Source organism: Mustela nivalis, assembly GCF_964662115.1.
Source record: "Mustela nivalis genome assembly, chromosome: 5".
Lineage (NCBI taxonomy): Eukaryota > Metazoa > Chordata > Mammalia > Carnivora > Mustelidae > Mustela > Mustela nivalis.
In genome coordinates, this window is record NC_139024.1 from 135,423,462 (window position 1) to 135,432,136 (window position 8,675).

Below are 8,675 nucleotides of genomic sequence, written 5' to 3' on the forward strand. Positions count from 1 at the left end.
CTTTTGATGCCTGTTTTTTGCAGGGCTGTGCTTCCTTCAAATATAGGAAATGGGTATTTCCCAGCTCCCCCTCATCCCTGCTTGGCACACACTCCTCATGCATGTCATTTGTCTGACCCCCAAAAGCATCTGAGTTTGTGACCCTAATTTATATTATTATCCTGCATTCACTCAACTCCGTTATCAAAAAGAAAACCACAGGCCCCAAATGGAGTCACTTATGCTAGGGCATATCGTCAAACTGGGGCTTAACATCTAACCTAATTGCACATATAACCACCTTCAGAATCTAGTCTTAACAGGTCAATTAAGAATTTTCTGGTCTGTACCAATAAAGTCATCTGTCACATAGACCCTCTCCATCCCCCAGAGGAAGATGAGGTAATCCACACAGTGAGAACTTTTTGTCCCCAAAAGAAGGTAACCTCACCTGAGACTTTTTATTTGTTTAGGACTTCATTGTCCTGTCTTTAAAAACCTTTCCCTTTCTGTGGCCCTTTGGAGCTTGCATCTGTTTTCATGAATCTGTCTGTTCATGTTTTTTTTTTTTTTTTAATTTATACTTGAAATGAATTAATAAAGCTGATTTGATCTTTAAAATTTACTCTGTTGAACTTTTGTTACTTAACACTGTAAAGAAGCTGAGCCATTCTCTCCTGCTCTGAAAGCATGTTAAATAATCTATCAGTTTGCAATTTCCTAAAGATTGAGAAAATAAAGAAATGAGAGATAACACCTAATCACAAATACATTTAAACAATTTTATTTCCTTGGAGATAACAGGAGGGAAGAAAACGTAGCTTACTTATAAAGTTGATAGAAATCTAATTTTAAGTCCTCCATAATTCTGTAAAAGTGAGTCCCAAGGAATTGGTGTCAGGGTTAATTAACTTAGAATGTATAATACTAATCATAGAAAATAGATTCCACATTAGTTTTACTTGTATGTTCACTTTTTTAAAAAATTTATTTGCATAATTTCTGTACCCAGCATAGGGCTTGAACTTACAACCCTGAGATCAAGCGTCACATGGTCTTCTGACTGAGCCAACCAAGTGCCTCTGTATGTTCCTGTTCTTAATTTATACTTGAAATATAGTTAAATGTTACAGTTTAGAATATCATGTGTCTTTCTTTTTTCTTAGTGCAGCTTGATTTCTCTCTTTCAAGTAATTGTTTGAAAGTAGGTTATCTTGATTTGGGTGGGGGCTAGGAAAAAGTGATTTGAAATTACTTCAAACTCTAAGTGTGTACACTTGAACATTACTTATATCATCCTTTGACTTTTGGAACGTTAACTCTGACTTTCTAACAAGGAATTTGACATTTACAAGACCTATCATAAGCGAAAATGAAAAAGCTACTTTTGTTCAGTGGCAGAAGTAATAAAAATGTCACATAATCTAGCCAAAGGAAAACTACAGGTAAGATCTTAAGAAAAACTTACACAGTGAGTACAGCTAAATTCATCCTTCCTGACTAAAAGGCCAAGTAAAAGAAATAACAAAATGAAGAAAAGACTTCAGTGAAAAAAGCTATTCAATTGTAAACATGATTGATAAGGGTGAATTACTTTTAAAAGGTTGGTCAAAATTTAATTTTGAACTCCTTTAATTGAGTAAAAAAACAATTATTATAACAAATTGATCTACAAGTTGATGTTGGCATCTGTTTGCTAAAAATCACAGATGTCACATTTACCTTATTGTGCTTAGGAATATTGTCCTATTATTCAATATCCTAATAATTCTGTCAATATCCTAATATTGACAGAATGCCAGGAGGACTGACAGGTGAATATTATATGTTTCATTCTAGCATGGAAACAGCCTTTGTTTCTTAGGAGAATCATCCCCAAATTTGCAAATGAACTTCAAGTTCAAGTATGGATGTTGGGGCTTTCAGCAATGAATGGGCAATCTGAAGATTGTTATTGTCAGGAAGGTTTGTGAGAACAACAAGCATGTAACAAAGGTTTAGAGAAAGAGATTTTCACTTCCTAAGATAGATAAAATAATGCTCTTTAAACAACTCTTTCCCCCTCTTTCCCTACTAATTCTAAGTGGAGAGGAAGAAAAACTCACTACTGAATGGTCTAGGTGTTCTAGTAGAATCTAAATTTTTTTAAGCTGATTTCTTTCAATGAACTAGAAGCTAGAAGAATATGAGAGTAAGGAATAATCCTAAAATGAGGTAAATCATAGACCCAGAATATGCTTCCTGAATCAAGATGTTTTGACAAAGAATTTTTTTTAGATAATATCTTTGTCTCTAATAAGGTCTCTAATGAGGTAGACAGCGCCACAGCCTGTCACAGGGTCTGGCACTCCATAAATATTTGGGAAATGAATGAATGAAGGGCCATTTGTATTTAAAACAATGAATGATATATACATATTTATTGTCACTCTAAATTGTGGGCCACCAAATAGTGGTTTGAATAAAAATTTGGTGCTTCTATAGCAAAATAATCCATAAACACATGAAGTCACTGAAGCATTTTTTGTTAACAATATTTTAAAAAATAAAACTACATTTTAAAATTCGAGTAAAACACCTTTGCTCTTTCAAAAGGTTATTTGACACCCCAGTAGCAATTAGCACACCTTGCATGAGTTCTTGGTTTCTAATACCATTCTCCAATAAGAGGAACCAAGGCTCCTTGGAGAAATGGTTGATTCTAGGACTGGGGCAGGAAATAAAAAAATGAACCCAGGGCGCTTGTAGTGCCTCAAAGTAAGAAACTTCTGAGCCTCCCCCTGATCCCATCACCACCGCCCCACCCTCCCAGTGACAGGGTTGTCTCACAGGAGCCAAGTGAAAAGAGCTCCTAATTTGAACAAAAAAATAAAATAGTGTTGTGTAATGACCCAAACTCTAAAATAACTACTCATGAATCCATACTGGTATAAAGAAAGGATTAAATAAGGAAAGAAATGGGAAGATGAGACAAATGTCCCATGCAGAAGAATCTCAAAGAAAATGTGTGGATACACAGCCCTCGAGGAGGTTGAGTGTGACTCTCAAGTGCAGGCTATACGGAGTGTTTCTTTCCAAAATGGAGCATATGGAAAGGGAGAAACCTGATAATTCTTACCTCAGCTATGTGACCAAGATCAACATCAGTAGTGAGAAGACACATCAACAGCATGTAGCTTCCATAGGATATGATGAGAATGAGCCTTTACCTCTGTGATCTTCCTCCCCAAAACCCATAACGCTAGTTTAACCATGAGGAGAACATCAGACAAATCCCAGTCACAGAACATTCTAGGGAATACTTGACCAGTACTAAAAATTGTCCAGGTGATCAAAAGCAAGGCAAGTTTGAGAACCTATCAGAGCCAAGAGGAGGTTAAGGAGACATGATGATCAAAGTAATGTGGCATTCTGAAAGGGATCCTGGAATTTAAGAAGTACATTAGATAAACACTAAGAACATTTGAGTAAACCGTAAGCTTCAATTAATAAAAATATATCAATATCGTTCATTAGTTGTGACAAAGATGTGTGGCATATGGGAACTGTCTTATCTTTGCAACTTTTTCTAGAAGTCTAAAACTATTCCAAAATAAACACTTAAAAAAAAAAAGGTGATTTGACAGTCTTTTCAAACATTAATATTCCACTTAATTTAAATTAGTAATTTTGCTCTATGTAGGTCCTATCTTTGTGATGATATTTTGAATCAAATAAAGGTTTAATGGTTTGTAACCCAGAGTTGATGGGGGAGCAGAAGAAAATGTAAATAATTGAAAAATAAGTGTTACTAAAAGCTTGTTATAGTAACTGATTTTCTAAAAATACCCTACAATGTTAAAAGATGCCACCAGCAAACTTATCAGCTGGGGTCCAGTCTCCAGTCTGTCTAAAAGACCACCAAGCCCAGGTGAGCCTCCAGCCCCATCTGAGAAAGCTGGCAACTATCACTTTGTTTCGATTCCCCTTTCATTTGAGTTACGTCCCAGTATTTTGTCATGTTTTCATCATAGACGTAGAAATGCACTGAAACCAAGTTTCCCTTTAACTTCTCAGAGATGTTTTCCTCCTGTCTTGTTAGCCTCCTCAATGATTCTATTTCTTTAAAGATAACATAGAACCTTTAGGGAAGCAGTAAAATACATGGGTATGGAATTACCATCACACTTTTAGGTAATGTAATAGAGTGGCCTGTAGCCTCCAGGATAATAGTCTTTGACAGTCTTTTTGTCAGCCAAAAAATGCTAGGCATATAGATCTGGGCATTCAAGTAAAACTCTGTTTTCTAGTATATGTCCCTAAAGGGCAGGGCCCCTGACTTATATGTCTCGACAGCGCCACAGCCTGTCACAGGGTCTGGCACTCCATAAATATTTGGGAAATGAATGAATGAGTGAAGAATGGGACAATACATAGGATTTTGTCAAGGAGAGAAGAGGAACAGTGTATTCCAAGTTAAAGGGACAGCAGGAATAAAAATACGAAGATAGTAAATCGTATATTTGGACAATTTTATGGACCTCATGGCAGTTTTATGATAATAATATATATTAACATAATATATAATAATAAAGTATTTATAAACTAAAATTTTATGATACTATTTTAAATATAAACATCATGAGTCTTGAAGTTAAGAAAATCCTAGGGAGGGGTGCCTGGGTGGCTCATTGAGTTAAAGCCTCTGACTTTGACTCAGGTCAAAGGGTCCTGGGATTGAGCCCCGAATCGGGCTCTCTGCTCATTGGGGACCCTGCTTCCTCCTCTCTCTCTGCCTGCTTCTCTGCCTATTTGCGATCTCTGTCTGTCAAATAAATAAATAAAATCTTTAAAAAAAAAAAAGAAAAAAGAAAAAAAAGGAAAGAAAATCCTAGGGAGGGGCACCTGGGTGCCTCAGTCAATCAAGCGGCTGCCTTCAGCTGGGGTCATGATCCCGGGGTCCTGGGATCAAGGCTCCCAATCAGCTCCTTGCTTAGCGGGGAGCCTGCTTCTCCCTCTTCTTCTGCCTGCTCCCCACTGCTCACACTCTGTCTGTCTCTCTCCACCTCTCTCAAATAGATAAGTAAAATCTTAAAAAAAAAAAAAAAAAAGAAAAAAATCCTAGGGAAATATCTCACTTAAAAAAAAACTTTTTTACATATATACATATGCATATTTTACATAGACACATTTTATTTTTTTTTAATTTATTTTTAAAAGATTTTATTTATTTATTCGACACAGAGAGACACAGCGAGAGAAGGAACACAAGCAGGGGGAGTGGGAGAGGAAGAAGCGGGCTTCCTACCAAGCAGGGAGCCTGGTACAGGGCTCGATCCCAGGACCCTGGGATCATGACCTGAGCTAAAGGCAGACATTTAATGACTAAGCCACCCAAGCATCCCCATAGACACATTTTGTACAGTTTCATGATGTATTCACCTGTGAGACCATCACCCCAATCAAGATACAAAACATTTCACTTACCCAAGAAAGGTCTGTTGTGCCCCTTTGCAACCAATTCTCCCACCCCACATGTGAGCTTGGCAACCACTGGTGTGCTTAACCTCACTATAGATAAGTTTTTCCTGTTCTAGAACTGACAACAAATGGAACTGGACAGCATGTGCTGTCTTGTGTCTAGGGTCTTTTATTCGGTGTGGCACATATGTGGTTCACCCACGTGCTGTTGCATGTCTCGGTATTTTATTCCTTTGTATACATTGCTAAGTACCGTTCCTTGTGTGACTATGCTAGAACTTGTTATCCATTCCTTTAATGGACGTTTGGGCTGTTTCCAGTTTGGGGCTACTTTGAATAAAGCTCTATGAACCTTTGTCTATGGTTCCTCGTGTGCACATATGTTTTAACTTCTCTTGGGTAAACATCTAGGAGTACGATTGTATGATACAGTGGGCTCTACAGTAAGTCATGTCTTACTTTTTGAAAATGATCCCTTGGAAGTCACCAACCCACAAAAATTGTGCTTTAGGCCATGGTTAAAAAACTCAGGGCTGGTGAGGGCATCATCTGAGCCAGCACCGAAGAGCTTACATGTTTATGAAATCAGAAAAACGCTGTATTCTTTGAGGACACAAGTAACAATGAAGAGATGCCACAGAATACGCTGGTTAGTGAGTCTTACGTTAAAGTGAATTCTATAAACCTCAGTCTCTGAAAATTGATTTATTTTAGGATCTGGGGTCTCATCATACTTTCTTACATAGCAAAACATGTATAGGAAATTACCAATACTGTCAGGGCATTATTTTTTTTTTTCATATCCAAACTATAAAAAACCCAAGGCAAACTGACTTATGCAAAAAAGGGGACTTTATTAGCTTACATAAACCAGAAAGACCAAGGCTTGCATGGCTTTAGACTTGGCTATATCCTGGTCTATTTCTACCTCTTGAATTTGTTTTCTTCTCTGTGACCTTCGTTCTTAGGCTCTGTGTGGTGTTTCCCCTGCTCACCCTGGCAGCTCCAACAGGAAGAGAATGCCTGTTTTCTAAAAGCTCCAACAGTATCACAGCTAATCTTATTGACTCTGATTTATGGTGGGTTGGGTCAGTCCTCTTTTTGACCCTATCACCGTGATCTCCGGCCTGTGATTGGCTCTGATTGGCCAGACTTGGTCACGTGTCATGGAGGTGGCCCTAGCCTCCTCAGAGCCAAGATGATGGAAAGTGGAATAGTAGAGTTGCCCAGGCCCAGCTTGGGAGGAGGAACAACAATGTCCATTTCCATTGTTCCCTGTTAGAAGTTAGGCACAAATTCTAGATTTTTAAATATATAGAAATCACTGTGGGTCCCCAAGCCAAAACAGAAAGTAGGTGAGTTGCTAGTTACAAACTGTGTCAGGAAAGCATCCTCCTTTTCAGGATAATTCAGCGAAAAAATTAGTGGGAGCTGCTACCACACAACCCCAAGGACTCCACATTAAACCCTATCTTTCCTCTAAAGTGAGTCTGAGAGCACTGTTAACATGGTCCATCACTAGACGAAAGGGATGCAGAACCTTCTGGGACCTTTCTGGCTAAGGTGACTGTGGGCGATGGTGTGAAGGCTTTGCTCCGATCCCTCAGGGCCCCTTTAACTCTTTTTGGAGGTCTGGGGGTTGGAGAGAGGGAGGCCAGCTTTAAGGGGCTTTTGCTTCCGCCATTCCACACCTCAGACTTTTTTCCCAAAGCATTGCACTTGGATTACTGAAGCCGATTTGTCAAGGAAATAGGAAGTCCCTGGGGTTTAGCTCCCCCTTAACCTGTGACAGGTGAATGTGGGACAACAAAAACCCCAATTCCCTTGCTGGTTTCCTTGCCCATGAAACCTCATGGCAGGGCTGCCTCTAGACATCAAAGCCCAAATACATAAGGATAAAATTCTCAAACCCAAGAAACACTTGGTGGGAAAAGAGAGTATCTGAAGTCAGGCTTCCTAACTATTTGTCCCAACCCTCCAACCTTCTGGTGGTGTGAACTTGAATGAGTTCTATCACTTCTGAGAGTCTTGCTTTGCTCAACTGTTAAATGGGAATAATGGTACCATCTGCCTCACCCACCTGTCACGCAGCCTTTCTATGAGGAGCAACTGAGTTCATGGGGACAAAGGGGACTTTCACATATGAATAGTTACACAAACATCCAGTATTCTTTAGGTGCTATCAGAAGTGACCATCTTGACCCCAACCACCCAAGATAGCTATACTGAGTTTATCTGATGCTTCATCCCACAAACCCAAGGTCAGATTTCAAAAGCAATCAAATAGAGAAAAGAGGTTGGAATCCCCAGCAGACATTTCATTCCATTAGCTCTGCTAAATAATTCTGCAGTAGAGTCAGACAGACACAGAGCTTGAGTTTGCTGCCTGTGGTCAGACTTCCTGGTAGTGAATGTTTGCTGGCCCAGACCTCTTGTGGATTGTCCTGAAATCCCAGTTGCCTCTCGTTGGCCGGGGCAGGCGAGATGATCCTCCATCTTGTCTACCGATATCTGCAAGATAAACATGGCGCAGGTGTGGAACCCTCACACTGTGTCTCATCCCCCTGACCCAGACCATCCTAGGAGCCTTCCCAGTTCCCTGTCCCCGACTTTAGCCACCCAACAGACCTGATGCTAGGTCGAGGCCTTACCTTGTCCTGCTTGCCTTATCTTGCTGCAAACATGTTCTGCGTCTTTGACAGAACCAGACATTAGACACATTCCTTGTAAACTTAAGAATGATCACAGCTGCCATATCTTGAGTCCTCTAATGCCTTTCTAGATATGTGTTACCTCACTTAAAGTACCCTGCACACCTATGAAAGAAGCACCTTTGGCACCATTTTGGAATGAAGAAGGCAAGTGTGAAAGATATTAGGTCACTTGCCCAAGGTCACACAGTATCAGAACTAGGACTCACACCTGAAACTCGGGCTTACGGCAGAGCTCAGGATGCTAGTCCTTGCCAGTAACCTCCTCCAGCCCTGTTAGGAGACAGCTCCACAAAGCACAGAAGGCTTACAGGCAGGTCTCTGTGATTTGACTGGGTGAATGTCCAGATCCAACAGGGCTCATCTCCAGCCAGAGGGCGGCTACCCTTTCCTCTCCCCGTCCTCCCAGCCCAAGGTCACACCTAGTGGGCTTCCTTGGCTCCTGTGAGTGTCCTCGCTTCTGGAACCAGCTTCCTCTCTGCTCTAACACCCGTAGCCTTGGGAAACCCCAAAGTGCTTCCCTAC